The following is a 17,318-nucleotide window of genomic DNA, read 5'->3' on the forward strand; positions in this document are numbered from 1 at the left end:
CAGGACTTAAGTGCAATTATGAAGAAAGCATGGTAGCACCTCTCCTTCCTTAGGAGTTTGCAAAGATTCAGCATGACATCTAAAACAGACTTCTATAGATGTGTGGTGGGGAGTATATTGACTGGCAGCATCACAGCCTGGCATGGAAACACGAATGCCCTTGAATGGAAAAATTCTACAAACAGTAATGGATACAGCCCAGTCCATCATAGACAAAGCCCTCCCCACCATTGAGCACATCTACATAAAATGTTGTTGCAGGAAAGCAGTATCCATTATCAGAGTTCCCCAGCACCCAGGACATGCTCTCTTCTCGCTGCTGTATCAGGAAGAAGAAGAAAGAGGAGCCTCAGGACTCGCAACAACTAGGTTCAGGAACAGGTACTGCCCCTCAACCGTCAGGGTCTTTGAACCAAAAGGGATGACTTAACGCAACTTCAATTGCCTCAACATTGAACTGTTCCCACAGCCAATGGACTCATTTTCAAGGACTCCTTATCTCACGTTCTCCTTTGTGTATGTATTTGTAGTTGTACAGTTTGTTGTCTTTTGCACATTGGTTGAGTGCCCAGCTTAGTGTGGTCTTTCATAATTCCATTATGATTATTATTCTATTATGTACTTGTTGAGTATGTCCACAAGAAAATGAATCTCATGGTTGTATGTAATGATGTATGTACTTTGATAATAAATTTGCTTTGAAACTTGAAACTCAGATCAGATATAATCTTATTGAATAGCCAAGTAGGATGAAACATTTGTGTCGAGAATCTCAAACTTCTGATCTGGCGATTTTGTCTGATAAAGCTGTACCTGCTTTTGGCTCCTTTTCTCCGAGCACCGTTGTGAGCTACAAGCCCTTTTAAACTTTTTTGTGCCAGAAGTCTGTACACTTCTTGCGTTTCGTCTGAGTGCTCCTCCCACATTCCAAAGACATATATGGACTTGTAGGTTAATTGATCACGTGGTGTAATTGGGGAGGGGCAGGCTTGTTGGGCCAGAAGCCAGAAGGGTCTGTAAGTCTGCTGTATGTCTAAATGAAATTTTTTTAAAATTTCAATCCCAAAATACTTCTTTCTTCAGTGTGGTTGAACGTGGACTTAACTGGAAATGCAGATCACCTTGGAAACTTCCTCGGGTAAGACACCATTGCACATTTGACAGGATTTCCTCTTTGTGGGTTCATGCAGAGATCCTTGTAGAGTATTTGGAGTGCTATCCTGGAAGAGGATGTCACTGGTTACCTGAGATGGATATGTTATTGTAATGAAGTACTGGTTTGAGACATTTCTAAAGTAGTTCATTGCAGGGGCAAACTGAAAGGCCTCAAGGAGTTGGTGTTCGAAATAACAGACTATTTATTAAAAACTCGTGCACACCAGGAGACCCGTCAAAGCTTATCTACCTGAGCATGAATTTGGTACAGCTTTTACATTCTCATGTGACTAGATTTCCAGCAAAACTACATTTTGTAACAGAATGGTGGTTGCAGAAATACTTAATTAAGTAACAGACTAGGTCAATAGACAGTAGGTGCAGGTGTAGGCCATTCGGCCCTTCTAGCCAGCACCGCCATTCACTGTGATCATGGCTGATCATACACACAGTACCCCGTTCCTGCCCTCTCCCCATATCCCTTGACCCTGCTATCTATAAAAGCTCTATCTAACTCTCTCTTGAATGCATCCAGAGACTTGGCCTCCACTGCCTTCTGGGGCAGAGCATTCCACTTATCCACCGCTCTCTGGGTGAAAAAGTTTTTCCGCATCTCTGTTCTAAATGGCCTACCCCTTATTCTTAAACTGTGGCTTCTAGTTCTGGACTCACCCATCAGTGGGAATATGCTTCCTGCCTCCAGTGTGTCCAATCCCTTAATAATCTTATATGTTTCAATCAGATCCCCTCTCATCCTTCTAAATACCAGTGTAAAGCCCAGTTGCTCCAATCTTTCAACATATGACAGTCTCGCCATTCCGGGAATTAACCTCGTGAACCTACGCTGCACTCCCTCAATAGCAAGAATGTCCTTCCTCAAATTTGGAGACCAAAAATGCACACAATACTCCAGGTGGGGTCTCACTCAATTCCTCTTGTTATAAAAGCCAGCATGCCATTAGCTTTCTTCACTACCTGTTGTACCTGCATGCTTGCTTTCATTGACTGATGTACAAGAACACCTAGATCTCGTTGTACTTCCCATTTTCCTAACTTGACTCCATTTAGATAGTAATCTGCCTTCCTGTTCTTGCCACCAAAGTGGATAACCTCACATTTATCCACATTAAACTGCATCTGCCATACATTTTCCCACTCACCCAACCTGTCCAAGTCACTCTGCATTCTCATAACATCCTCCTGACATTTCACACTGCCACCCAGCTTTGTGTCATCAGCAAATTTGCTAATGTTACTTTTAATCCCTTCATCTAAATCATTAATGTATATTGTAAACAGCTGCGGTCCCAGCACTGAACCTTGCAGTACCCCACTGGTCACAGCCTGCCATTCCAAAAGGGACCCGTTAGTCACTACTCTTTGTTTCCTGTCAGCCGGCCAATTTTCAATCCATGTCAGTACTTTGCCCCCAATATAAGTGCCCTAATTTTGCCCACTAATCTCCTACGTGGGACTTTATCAAAACCTTTCTGGAAGTCCAGGTACACTACATCCACTGGCTCTCCCTTGTCCATTTTCATAGTTACATCCTCAAAAAACTCCAGAAGATTAGTCAAGCATGATTTTCCCTTCATAAATCCATGCTGACTCGGACTGATCCTTCTACTGTTATCCAAATGTGTTGTAATTTCCTCTTTTATAATTGACTCCAGCATCTTTCCCACCACTGACGTCAGGCTAACCGGTCTATAATTCCCTGTTTTCTCTCTCTCTCCTTTCTTGAAAAGTGGGACAACATTAGCCACCCTCCAATCAGCAGGAACTGTTCCTGAATCTATAGAACATTGGAAAATGATTACCAATGCATCCACGATTTCTAGAGCCACCTCTTTAAGTACCCTGGGATGCAAACCATCAGGTCCTAGGGACTTATCAGCCTTCAGACTCAACAGTCTATCCAACACCGTTTCTTGCCTAATATAAATTTCCTTCAGTTCATCCTTTACCCTAGTTCCTTTAGCCACTATTACATCTGGGAGATTGTTTGTGTCTTCCCTAGTGAAGATAGATCAAAAGTACCTGTTAACTCATCTGCTATTTTCTTGTTCCCCATAATAAATTCACCCGTTTCTGTCTTCAATGGCCCAATTTTGGTCTTAACTATTTTTTTGCTATTCACATACCTCCTTTATGTTCTTGGCTAGTTTATCTTCGTACCTCATTTTTTCTTGGCGTATTGCCTTTTTTGTTATCTTCTGTTGCTCTTTAAACGCTTCCCAGTCCTCCTGTTTCCCGCTCATCTTTGCTATGTTATACTTCTTCTCTTTTAGTTTTTATACTGCCCTTTACTTCCCTCGTCAGCCACCGCCGCCCCTTACTCCCCTTAGGATCTTTCTTCCTCTTTGGAATGAACCGATCCTGCACCTTCTGCATTATTCTCAGAAATACCTGCCATTTTTGTTCCACTGTCTTCCCTGCTAGGGTATTGTTCCATTGAACTTTGGCCAGCTCCTCCCTCATAGCTCCATAGTTCCCTTTGTTCAACTGTAATACTGACACACCCGATTTTCCCTTCTCCTTCTCAAATTGTAGGTTAAAACATATCATATTATGGTCACTACCTCCTAATGGTTCCTTTACCTCGAGGTCCCTGATCAAATCCGGTTCATAGCACAACACTAAATCTAGAATTGCCTTCTCCCTGGTAGGCTCCAGTACAAGCTGTTTTAAGAATCCATCTCAGAGGCACTCCACAAACTCCCTTTCTTGGGGTCCAGTATCATTCTGATTCTCCCAGTCTACCTGCAAACCACATCTGTAGAAAAGTGTACAGGTCCTGAGGTACTGATTGCTGAATAAAATTATTACACTGGACAGCAAATTTTTTTGTATTATTTCCTCGGAATTTTTTTTAATGTTTATGATAGGCAACTTGAAGCTGAACACAAATTAATTCAGACTACTTGTATCATGTTGAAATTTGGAGAAACAAGAAATTAACTTTTATTGAATATAATGTTTAATTGCATAATGGCGCTGACACTTTGTAATACTGTAGTTTAACTAAGCTAAAAATGCTTTGTTGCTGATTTTTGTTTGTGCTCAGTGTCTGCAACTTCTCATTTAAGTGTCCAACAATAACGGGACAGCATTTCTGGTTTCCAGTTGCCCTGATACTGTTTCTCCATGACTGCAATATCCTGGTGAAACCTTTCACCATGCTTGTTAACTAAAGTACTTTATTAACTGAACTATAAATGTCATGGATACGGCAGGAAAGAGGCTGCAGTGTGTGTATATGTGTGTGTGTTTTCAACTTTGTTATTTTCATTTCAGATTAACTGAGAAACCATATGACCTGCTGTTCCTCCAGCATTTTGTGTGTCTTGCAAAAAGTGTTGTTTAATGTGAATAAGTGATGGATTAGATTTGCAGTAGGTCCTAGATTTTCCTGTTGCTCAAGTACCATAGAACTAAGTGGCCTACCCAGATTTGTGGCCTATTGTGCATTCCCAGCATTCATTTGCAGTGTGCAGATCAATACCAGGAACCCAAGCCTCCGGTCAAAGGATCCTTGTGGGGCCCATTTTTCCAGTAGTCCTACCCCAGCTCACCCATCAATTCTTCCCACATTCCCAATCAACCCTCCACCAAATTTTACTGCTCACTCAGATATAGAAGGAAGTTAGTTTACAATGGACAGTTACCCTTAACGATCTGCACACATTCTGAGATCAGAGAGAAAACCAGAGCATGTGGAAGGAACACATGAGGTGACAGGGAGAAGTTGCAAACTTCAAAACAGACAGCATCAAAGGTCCGGATTGAATCCAGGTCATTGGTGCTCTGAGGCAACAGCACTGCTAATAGAGACATAGAGTAGAGGCCCTGCAGCCCACCATTCCCATGTTGACCTTTTGCCCATCTGCTCTATTCTCATTTGCCTGTATTATCATTCTATTCTTCGTTTGTTCATTCATTGTGTGCCATGTCGTATGACCATGATTGTTCTTGCTAGACTTTTCTACAGATGTGGTTTGCCCTTGCCTTTTTTGGGGCAATGTCTTTACAAGACAGGTGACCCCAGCCTTTATCAATACTCTTCGGAGAATATCTGCCTGGCATCAGTGGTTGCCTAACCACAACTTGAGATATGCACCAGCTGCTCAAACGACCATCCACCACCTACTCCCATGGCTTCACATGGCCTGGATTGGGGTCTAAACAGGTGCTACACACTTGCCCAAGGGCGACCTGCAGGCTAGCAGAGGGAAGGAATGCTTTCGGTAGAGATGTATCTCCAACTTTCCCTATCTAGGTGCCTGTCTACATTTCTCTTTAAATTGTATCTGATTCTACCAGCCCCTTTGGCACTGATTTCTAGATATCAACCATAATGTATTATGGTAAGACAATCACAGGAGCATCATGTACAGCACATCAGAGAAACCAGATTCTCCTGTCTATACTTCTCATTGCCTCAGCAGCATAATCCAAAGTCTCCAGATAGTAAGAAGTATGTGTAGTATGTGTGGGCCTCTGTTAGTCTCAATAAATCATGGATTTGCACCTTGGAAAGTTTCCAGTGCGCAAGCCTGGGCAAGGTTTTTTTTTAATGAAAGACCGGCAGTTGCCCAAGCTGCAAGTCTCCCCTCTCCACGCAACCAATGTTATCCGATGCCACCAAGAGCATTAGGACCCATACAGCTTGGCACTGTTGTTGTTGCAGAGCAATGTGTGGTTAAGTGCCTTGCTCAAGGATACACACGCAAGTCTCAGCCAAGGTTCGAACTAGTGACCTTCAGATAACTAGACGAACACCTTAACCACTTGGCCACACCAAGTGAGAAGTATAGACAGAGTCCAAAGAGAGGAGGCTGATTTCTGTGATGTGCTGAACTGTGCCCTCAACTCTAACTGTACTTTTACTAATTTGCTTGGCATGTGTGGTCAGCAGCAATAATTTAGATTGTCAGCACCATCCTTTGGCAATTGAATTGCATAAAGCAACAATAAAACTGTGTAAGTTAACTGGTTTCCATGATGTGCAGCTCTGTGCATTGGTACATTTACTCTATTTCAGTTAGTCATGTGAGGAGCCCATATTACTATATCTTTCCTACCTCTCCATGTGAAAGGTGGTAACTTCTAAATTCAATGTAAATAGAATAATATTTACATCAAGCCTATGGGACAAGAACAGACCTTTTCACTCATCTGGTCTATTCCAACAAACAAATCTCATCCAAGATCTTTTCATCCCATCCAATCACCATTTTCTTCAATTCCCTTCTCCTTCATGTGTTTATCTAATTTCCATAGGGCCATTAAATATAGGAGCAGAATTAGGCTATTTGGCCCATTGAGTCTGCTCCGCCATATCATCATGGCTGATCCATTCTCCCTCATAGCCCCAGTCTCCTGCCTGCTCCCTAATTTCCCCTCAAGTATCACCTCATTATTCAATCCATTTACTCTTTAATAAAGAAGTTTCCTCATTTTGTCACTCTCTGGGTAATGAAAATTATCTTAAATTCTCCATTGGAGTTTTTAGTACAGATGAGTTGGTTAATTGCTGATACACAAAAGGAGACAAGGTTACCACAGTTAAAAACCTATTCCCCCACCCCCATTTAGCAAGATTAAGACTTAGCTGTGACATTGCTCCATACTTTCACACATCACTGAATAGCCCAGGTTTAAAATTAACAACTCACCTTGTACCAGTTGTGAATTCTGGAAAAGTGAGTTAAAATTTCCACCACACTCTCAGTGTAGTTGTGTTTTCCCAGTCACACTCCAGAATGTTTGACCTTTATACTTTATATAATGGCCTCGCCATAGACAATCCCAAATCCAAGCTTCCCCACCAAGCAGACAATACTGGATAAAAACTCAGTTCCCACTGGTTATGACAAATGAATTATAAAGAAGCTGCCGGTTAAGAGAGGAAATGATTTGGAGGGCTTTAAGATGGGAGTTCAGATACATTATACAGCCATAAACAGCAGGGGGAAGAATCCATTTACAGCTTACACCGTTTATAATCAGAGGCCTCCGCTGGTCAGGGTCGACCATGGATGTTGCACCTTAGCTGTGTCTGGATACGCACGCCTGTGCAGTACAATATGGAGAACAAGCTGTTGCCCATGTAGCAAGTTCCCCTCTCCACGCATCTGATGAACCCAAAGGAACACAGAGACCGATAGAGTTTGATACCAGCAGGATTTCAGGAGTTGCCAGTCGGTGTTGAACTCAACCTACAACTGCCTTAGAGACACCAGCTCCAGAATTTTCCCTGAGGATTTACTCCTGAAGTCTTCCCTGTGAGTAGGTATAGACGCAAGGCAGCGGAGGTTTCTGATCAGAGTCTTCCTTCTCTGGATGAGCTGCTGACAAGCCCCATTGTCCAAAGTGATTTGGTTTTGAGGCGCCAATAAACCGCCTTGGCCCCTTTATCACCCCTGGCTATAACACACCATTTAAAGTAGTAGTTGTAGAACTTAAAATGGAATCAGGAAACAGGCAGGATTAACAATAAGGGAAAAACTTTCAAATTCCAACATGGAATGGACGGCCTCTTTTACACTAAAATTGATTGGAAAGGAAGGCTGTTGAGTCAATGAAAGGATTCTTTGTGTACTGATGAACTATTGGAATGATAATGGGAATAAGATTAATCAGCAGGAACAAAAGTAAGATCTAAATGTTGAGATTCTTTTTACTGCTATTATGTTGTGAGTTTCTTTATTAAAAATTAATTAATATCTTATGACATTGGAAATTCCAGCCATTTTTCCATTGGATGGCATTGTTACAATAGATATATATGGAAAAGGAAATGAAATTGATAAATTGAATGAAATGTCTTTACCAAGTTAATAAAAGTGGAATTTGATGAGAAATACAATGTCTTTGGATAAAGAAGTGAGTAAACTTCAATGGGATACAGAGTTTAATGTGGAATATTCTGGTAAGACAACTTATGATAATTGGAGTACTCTGTAGCTTCTCAGAACCTCGAAGCCAAATAGCGGAAGGAAACTATAAGTCACAAGAGTAGGTCACGAATCATCTCTAGGGTGTTCTGCTCCCATTGCCTCTGTTCCTGCTCTCTTCACATTCAATTCATTCCAGTTGTATTGGAAACTCTCTCGCAGTTTCAGCCCTGAACACCATTAACAACTCAGCACTCGCAGTCCTGAGGAAGTGGCGAACTGCAAACACATACACTCTGCTGCATAAATAAATCCATTCTAAGGTCTTAAATGCTGGTGGACTTGATCCTGAGATCCTCCACCCTGAAGAAACATTTTCTCAGTTATCAACTCAGCTCTGCCTTTTCCTATTATATCCACTAAAGCCAGCTCCTTGGAGGAGGATACTACAAAATACCAGGGCGGCACAGTAGCATTGAGGTTAGCGCAACACTTTACAGTACAGGAGACCCGGGTTCAATTCCCACCTTTGCCTGGACCACATGTGTTTCCTCCGGGTACTCCGGTTTCCTCTCACAGTCCAAAGATGTACTGGCTGGTAGGTCCTGTGACTGTGATTAGGATTAAATTAGAACTGCTGGGTGGTGCAGCTCAAAGGGCCCACTCAACCCTACTCTAAATGATCACAAGAAATGAGATTTGAAACTCACCTTTCAGGAAAGAATCACACGATCTGCTCACTGAGTCAGGGATCTGATCACAGAGTCTCTAATGATCTGATTAGCCTTTCTGATGTAAGGGTGTATCTATTTCTACATTAGGGTAGAGCTCTTGTCTGATCCAAAGTAACAGCAGGAATTCATGGTTAGGATTTCTAAAACCTGATATGGTTTGGAGTGGTGGGGAGATCGAGTGAAGAAATCTTTCACACAGGGAGTAATTGGAATCTGGAAGGTGATGACTGAAGATGTGCAGACACTGGTACTCACGCAATGTTTGAGGTTCATCTAAACAAGCACTTGAATTACTGAGGCGCAGAATGCCATGGACCTGATGTGGTAGATGAGACTGGGTTCAATGATCAGCATATACAAGATGGGTCAAAGGGCCTGTGTCTATGCTGTACAATACTACATGTATGTCTTATTTACAAATCCAAGTGGAAATTCACTGGAATTAATCAGTTGAAATTGGATGAAAACATCCTTTTCCTGTCAGCTGCCACTTTTTCATTCCGCCTTCTTTAGCATTGATTACATGCATCAGAAATGTAATAATTTTGAAAACAGGGCCAACACAGAAGTGAAAAGAACTCAACTTTCTGTAGTATTCATTAATCACTAATTAATGTACTCTTGATCCTTCAGAAGATCCTGCACTTTCTATTCGTCCTTCACCCTTATGACCTCCAAACATTGCAGTTCAATGGGCTCTTGAGTTGCAGGTGTTGTCCCCGAAAATTGATCAAATAAAGTAAGTTGTTCAACAGAATTAAAAATATATTGGTGACTGCATGGCCAATACATTCTTCAAGATTCAAGACTTTCCAGCTGGTTTATTTTCACACGAGTATAAAGGAGGTAATTGTTACTCCGGATCCGATGCAGCATAAAAAACAGAATAAGTATAAAGAACACGATTTAAAAAAACACAATAAACATAAATAAAAGAATCCTATAAAACCTGATGTTTATAATTTTGACTACACGTTGAAAATGAAAATTCAATCTAAATGGTGTATGACTTTTTAGACCATCGAAATACTTTTTCTGAGTTTTTAAACTTCATCTAAATTTCTCTAGATTTGCTGTAATGTAAAAAATGATAATTCACCTGTAGAAAGCTCCCAATGTAATAAGCACTGATCATCATTCTCCAGTAACTTTGAGATAGGTAGAAATATTGGCCAGGGTTCAGGAGTAAATCCAATGTAGTTTTTTGACACGATGACACGGACCCACCTGTCCACCTGAGAGCAGAAAGAGTTTGATTTTAACATATCCAAAAGACAGCGCCATTGAAAATGCAGCATTCTCTCACCATTCAGCCTGTATTTATTAACGTACGCCCCTCAAGCAGAATCTTCTGTCACAAAGATGTGAGTACCACCAACCAAACCACAGCTCACACTGATACGACCAGGGCATTTTTCCAAAGCACCATCACACAAAACATAACATGTAAAGAAATATAATGGATTGCTCCACTTGAACATGCTTTGGGTCTACTTTTCCATTTATCTGGCAATTTCATAAGCACCGTCTTCCCAGTTAATCTGCCTGCCATTGAGTTTAAACTGATCATTTTGTGCTTTTGTAGCTTCCATTTTAATTCTACATTAAAAATCAATGAAATTATTTATGGTTTTCAGAGCCATATTGGAATTTGTACTAGGTGGGTTTGATGAAATGATTGAGTGGTAACAGTCTACTGCCCAGTTGCATCTCAACAGAGAGATGGTTGTGTGTTCCATTCACCATTTCCTCAGAATCTCATAAAAATTTATTTTCCAAACTTAAAAACATATATTTTTAATAACCAGCAGTTTAAATAAAAGAATCAAAATAGATTTTTGACCACTTGTTCTGATCATGATCAATTATTACCATCTCTTAACATGGGTATCGGGAGATGGTTAAGCAGGGCTTATTATCGCCCCAGGAAAATTACGTACATTTCCTTTACGTCTATAGTTACAGCCAAGCACCTGAAACCCACAACAAAGACTGGATCATCTGATTATTGGACATGAGGGTATTTGTTATGGTTAATGTGAATAATCTGGATGTGGACTCTAGGCACAATTGCTTGACTAAGTGCTCTGGGAATGGATTAAGAACTTGTAGAGAGGCATGGGACTGGAGCTAGATTGGAAAAAAAGATGGTCCTATTGAGAATAGGGATGTAGGATTGAAAACAGAGGGAAGCAGTGCCTTGAACAGAATGATCAGAGTTTGGAAGTAAGGAGAAGTACAACTGGAAATAATGAAATATGGGATTAAAAATGAGAATTCTGGGAAAGCATCCATGACTGACAGCATCCACAGAAAAAATAGCAGTGTTACTTATTTGGATAGATGACATGCTCGGTACTGAATAATGAAAATGTTATTGCGCCCAGAGGTTAACTGTGTTTATCACTTCAGCATTTTCTGTTCCATTTTCATCAGTTTTTTTTTGTTTTGTTCGTTCCCCTCCAGAGTCATTCATGGCTGTGACCAGAAGATCACTCCACAATCTCTAGTAATTCAGGCTATTCCTTGGGGATTCAAGTTCTAGTGTCCTGATGAGGAAGGGGCAGGGGTCAAAGTTAGGGTCGAGTGTGATCCTTGCTTGCTAAACACAACATGGCCATCCTTTGAAACAGACAGTTATAGGATAAAGTGCAGCAGTGAGCTGACACAAGGGGCTTATGACACATCTCCGAGTTGGGAACTCTGTCTCTTCATGTCTAGCTTCACGCTGGCCGTTGGCCACTCCTCCGCGCCAAGGTATGAATCGTCTGTCTTTGTTTGGTGCTGTCGTCCCCGTATTCCAGTTCCAAGCTCCATGATCCGAGTCCAAGCCAAGGCTTGGAAACTGAGTCAAGTTCCAAATCTGTCTCCGTGTTGGGTCTCCGTGCCTGTGTCCTGCACTTGGGTTCGCTTCCTCAGCCGTCCATTGCAACAGGTTTTTCCGCTGCTATTGCAGTTTTCCAGTATCTTGTGGATTTTTGTTACATTAAGAAAGGAAAATTAAACTGACAGACTTATGTTTTGAAAGTTGTTTCCACAGGGCTATGACGACCAAAGCCACTGCAGATAAAATGAATACTTGTGTAAGGTAATTAATACTGCAATACAGGAAACACAGTGGTTGATTTACGCACAGCAAGGTTCCGTGATAGTAACGACCTAATGATAATGGGTTTCAGTTATGTTATTTAAGGATTAATGATTGGCTAGAATTCAACAAAACCTTTCATATTTTTTCTTGTAATCTTAGACTTTTATTATTATATTCATGTATTGCCTGTGGCAGTCAATCATTTTCTTGAGCTGCTGAAGTCCATCTGATGAAGCTATTTCGACAGGTGGTTCTGGGATTTAGACCCTGAAACAATGAGGGGGTCAGCAATGTATTTCCAGGTGTAAATGGATAAGAAATCTGCAGGTGGAGTGATGGTTTAAATTTCATCCAACAGATGGCTTCTTTAGTAAAGCCACACTGGCAATGGAACGTTTGTGCCTAGGTCTCTGAACTGGAACTTGAATTCCCTCCATAAACTCATTACGTGTATCAGAGAGGAAGGAACTGACATCAGACCATATTGTAAAGCAAAATGTGTAACAAGTGTAATGCCCTGGTTCACATCTTTACTGTTCTGCTGTAAGTATTTCATTTAGCAGTTCTGTAAGAGCAGCCTGTTCTGCTTTCAGCCTGCTTGGGTTATTGTTGAAGATAAGGGAAGATGAGGAATGTGTGCCATCCAATTAGGATGGTAGAACTGAAGGGAGGTCTTTCTGGTGAGTGACACTAGGGTTGGGCTTGGGGCTTTTGTTTGGCGAGAGATGATGAGAAGAGACGCTGGGGAGAGCAGGTCGTACCTGGTGGGAGACCCGTTTGTTTGGGATGGATTGTGAGCCACGTTCAGAAGGTGATGGGTGTTTTCACACAGAATGAGGGCCCAGCATGTGAGTGACAGAGAAGTTCAAGATGATCTCCAGCTTGTGCACATTTGACTGTTTAGTTAGAATGGACCCTTGTTTTTTTGTTTTTCTTTACTAACCCTTTAGTTAAGATAAGATTCATAAGTATAATTTCTTTGATCGTACGCAGTGTACTGGCTGTCGTTTTGTGGCACTAATTTGTAACAGGGTAGCAAGTTACACAGCATCCACACAAACAGGGGTTTGGGGTGGGAGAGCCGTCTCAATCTCACGGGTTTGGCGGGACCGGAGACTGTTTTCCCTAGCCTTACGCGGCCAAGGAAAATAAAAGGTTTGACAGAATAAAAGGCCTGTTAAAGTAGATAATGGTAAGTCGTATTGCATTTCATTTTGTCTCTGAAAAATACTGAAACTCTATTGTTTTTCTCAGAGGGAAACACAATAGCAAAGATTCCTGGTTACACCATGTCATTCTGCAAACTTGCCCAGTCAAGTTTCAGTGTTGATCGTTCTTGCACATCTCACACGTGATGACATCACTTTGGACATCTCACTCGGGATAACATCGTTCCCCGTGGAATGTTTCTTTTGGGATAGGGGATCAAGGAGCATCTTTCCCCAGGGCTGACCATCAGTGTTGTAATAATTTAGTTTCCAGAGCTTATGGCTTAGTTGGATTCTCACTAATGCGAAAATCATAAATATGTACTAAATGTAACCTAATAGCTCAAGACTATAATAAACTACAGTCAGTGGAGGTATATTCATATAAGCACATAGAACATAGAACAGTACAGCCCAGGAATAAGCCATTTGATAATCCTGTTTCAACACATTCTTTGCAATTATCATTTCTTTGTTTAAATAACCACTGTACTTTGCTCCTTAATCTTATACCATTTACATATATAATTAAAACATGGTGTATTAGCATATTTCACTTTTTGGTTCAGCTGTTTCTCAGGTTTAGCTACATCCTGTACTTATATCTGACTGTCTGTCATGAAGTGCAGCACCAATTTCCCAACTATTACCTTTCTCCACGGTCTTACCCACGCTGCCGATTCTCACTCTCCAGTTTCTGAGATCTCACCCTCTCAGTCCTCTAAATTCACTCCCCAATGCACAGATTCAATTCCAGCATTCTCCACTCCTCCCCAGCCAAACACATTTTCCAGATCCCATCTTCTCCCTAACATTTGCCTAACTCTGATTCTGCTTGAAGACAACCTCATACTGATACCACCACAACCACTCCATCCCCTCCTCACCAGCCTCCTCACTGATGTTAAGTTAAATGTTCCAGCCTGTTACTTAAATCAAGGCATTAAGTTTACTATCAGCCAGAATGCCGGCACTACTATCTTTCCTAATGAATTATCAATTACATTTGCTGATAGACTACGTAATTTTTTAAAGTGCATGAATGCCATCTACTTGACCAGTTCTTATCCTCATTGAGTTTGAACAGCTTATTTAATGTATCAATTTTCCCCCAATTTTAAATGAATCAGAATCATTGTGAAATTTGGTGTTTTGTGGCAGCAGTGCAGAGCGACACAATAACATATGTTACCGTAAGAAATATTTTTTAAAAAATTAAAGAAGTAGTGGAAGATGAAAGCAAAAAAGTGAGCTCGTGTTCATGGGTTCATGGTCAGTTCAGCAATGGGATGGCGGGGGAGAAGAAGCATTTCGTTACTCATCCTATCATCCACTGGCATGTTCACCTGATAAATACTGAAGCAAAAACAATAATTCAATATTTCTGTCATCTTATGTTATCTGAACTTTTTTTAAAAAATGTATTCTTAATAATAGAAAGCATAACAATTTTACAAGCTCTCGGTGCTCACTTCCCACACTAAGCTTTGGATTTACACAGTATCTGTAATAATAATTTACAGTTTTGTTACATATTCCTTGATAATTTAAGAGCCCTTGAAGCACTTTGCAACCAAGAAAGTACTTTTCAAGTCACTTTTGTATACAGTACATATTTGTTCATACAGTGCAGAGCAGACCCTTCCGGCCCAAAGAGGAGCGACTCCCAGTGACCCACCTATTTAACACTAGCCTAACCACAGCGCTGCTTACATTGTCCAATTAACCTATTATCCGGTACATCTTTGGACTTTAAGATGTTGGAAAAGATTTGTAGCTTGGGTTGAGGATGTTGTTGTTGAGTGGCTCGCAAAGCTGACTTGTTAGCTTGCAAACAACACACACAAAATGCTGGTGGAACGCAGCAGGTCAGGCAGCATCTATAAGGAGAAGCACTGTCAACGTTTCGGGCCGAGACCCTTCGTCAGGACAACGAGGTCAGGACCCTTCGTCTCGGCCCGAAACGTCGACAATGCTTCTCCTTATAGATGCTGCCTGACCTGCTGTGTTCCACCGGCATTTTGTGCGTGTTGTCTGAATTTACAGCATCTGCAGATTCCCTCGTGTTTGCTTGTTAGCTTGCAGATGTTTCGTGACCCAGCTGGGCAACATCATCAGTGCAACTTCGAATGAAACCTTGGTGATCTGCGAACAATGTAGATCGCCAACTGTTCATTTGAAGTTGCACTGATGGCGTTGCGTAGCTGAGTAACAAAACATCGGCAAGCTAACGAGCCAGCTCGGCGAGCTGCTCGACAACAATATCTCTGGACTGTGGGAGGAAACCGAAGCATCCGGAGGAATTGCAGGCAGTCACGGAGAAAACATACTAGCTCCTTACAGACGATGCCAGAATTGAACAACAGACTGCAGGACATCCCGGGCTGTAACAGCATCGTGCTAGCTGCTACGCTACCATGGTGCCCCAACAGTAACCAATTTATGTATAGCAAACTCCCAAAATCAAAAAAAAACAAGAAATATGATTTTTATTTTTACAGAATGTGGACTTCACTGGCCACACCAGAATTTGTTGTCCATTATAATTACGTTGAATTGAGGCGGGGGTGTGGGGAGAGACGAATTATGTTGATGGATCTGCAGATCACGTACAGGCCAGGAAGAGTAAGATTCGAAGAACTCCTTCCTTGGAGGACATTTGGTAAAACAAAAAAACCCATTCATAACCAGCACGAGAAAATCCGCAGATGCTGGAAATCCGAGCAACACGCACAAAATGCTGGAGGAACTCAGCAGGCCAGGCAGCGTCTGTGGAAAAGAGTACAGTCGACGTTTCAGGCCAAGACCCTTCAGCAGGATTGACCCATTCATAACCCAAGGGAACAGACGGCAGCTCCTCTGTGGGCTGATAAACGATAAAATTTCGACTATTACTTCAGAGGGAGCGTTTGGGTTGTAGGGTGGGAACAGAATTAATGGAAGGGGAAATCAGATCAATATCTAGCCAAATGCAAAGCAAACTTAAATCATTTATAATAGGTTAAGCGTTGAGATGAGAGCATGGTCTGCAGCAGACGCCAAGCATATGACTGCAGATGGCGCTTCGTCCAAACCGAGTTGCTTTTTTATTGGTGGATTGCGTTTTTGATTCAGTTCTCCATGAATGACGTTGAGCGGAGCGGGTGATGCCTTCCGGCTGCAGCAGCACAGTTTTCATTGCAGGGAAAGGGAGCCGTTGTCGAGCTGTTGGAAGCCGGTCAGGGAGCCGTATCTCGCCGGCACGGTGGCAGGCGATACCAGTGTGGCCGGAGCATCGGTAGGCCTCACTCGCAGGTAACAGGAGGGAATCTCCGCCGGTGTTACTCACACGCGCACTCATTCATCCGCCACCCTGCACACAATGCCCTCCTCCGAACCTTACATAAACCTTGACAATCTTACATAAACTGCTTTGCAGTCTCCCGTTATTGCAGTCACGACTGGATGCGATTCTTTTTAAATGTCAGCCTCGCGGAATGCTCGCTGCCTGTTACCGGAGCCGAGGTGATCTCGGATAGAAACTTTGTAAAAGGGGTGTACAAGGTGGAGAAGGACGAGTGGCTTCAGCCTTCTGTCTGGCCTTGGCTGTGCGTTGATCACGTTTAGGGGGTTTTATAATGGTGAAGATGTTCTCGCAGTGAGAGTGACAGTGAGAGGAAAGATGGAAGGGCGCGCAGGACAATGCTATGAATCGCGGTGACCTCCACTTTCACAGACCTCTTCTGTTTGCATTCGGTCATCTGAACGTGCTCTCCATAGCTCAGTCCTGTACTCGGAACACAGTGCAGCCGAGAAGGGGGCTTCCTCGTCTATAGTGTTTACATAATATCTCCGCGGCGGAGGCTACTGGCTAATGATTTTTTTCTGGGGGGGTTATTTGCAGGCATGGCGGCTTTATGATCTAGGTACTTACAGTGTACTGATAATAAACCCTGTGCACTTGCAGAAGATCGCTCACCCAATAATCAACCTCCGTATTTTTATCTTTCTGTCTCTCATACACACACTCACTCTCACACGCAAGCAGTCTCTCCCCTCTCTCCCCCTTCCTCCTCTCTCCCCTCTCTACCCCTTCCTCCTCTCTCCCCTCTCTACCCCTTCCTCCTCTCTCCCCTCTCTACCCCTTCCTCCTCTCTCCCCCTTCCTCCTCTCTCCCCCTTCCTCCTCTCTCCCCCTTCCTCCTCTCTCCCCCTTCCTCCTCTCTCCCCCTTCCTCCTCTCTCCCCCTTCCT

At 42.3% G+C, this 17,318-nt stretch overlaps 1 protein-coding gene across 4 annotated transcripts in view; it reads left to right on the plus strand.

The window, feature by feature from the left end:
- The first annotated feature begins 988 nt into the window (after window positions 1-988).
- LOC132391830 (solute carrier family 23 member 2-like) overlaps window positions 989-17,318 on the plus strand; it is a 111,431-nt gene continuing 95,101 nt past the window's right edge. Inside the window, exons 1-2 of one of the 4 annotated variants that reach the window (XM_059965498.1) lie at window positions 997-1,138; window positions 16,202-16,381. The gene's annotated coding sequence lies outside the window, so the exon portion shown is untranslated. Of the gene's footprint in view, window positions 1,139-15,647; window positions 16,382-17,318 lie in introns of those variants that run through there. The other 3 variants (XM_059965513.1, XM_059965487.1, XM_059965507.1) reach the window with 3 other exon arrangements.

The sequence above is a fragment of the Hypanus sabinus genome, chromosome 1 (genome assembly GCF_030144855.1).
Source record: "Hypanus sabinus isolate sHypSab1 chromosome 1, sHypSab1.hap1, whole genome shotgun sequence".
Classification (NCBI taxonomy): domain Eukaryota; kingdom Metazoa; phylum Chordata; class Chondrichthyes; order Myliobatiformes; family Dasyatidae; genus Hypanus; species Hypanus sabinus.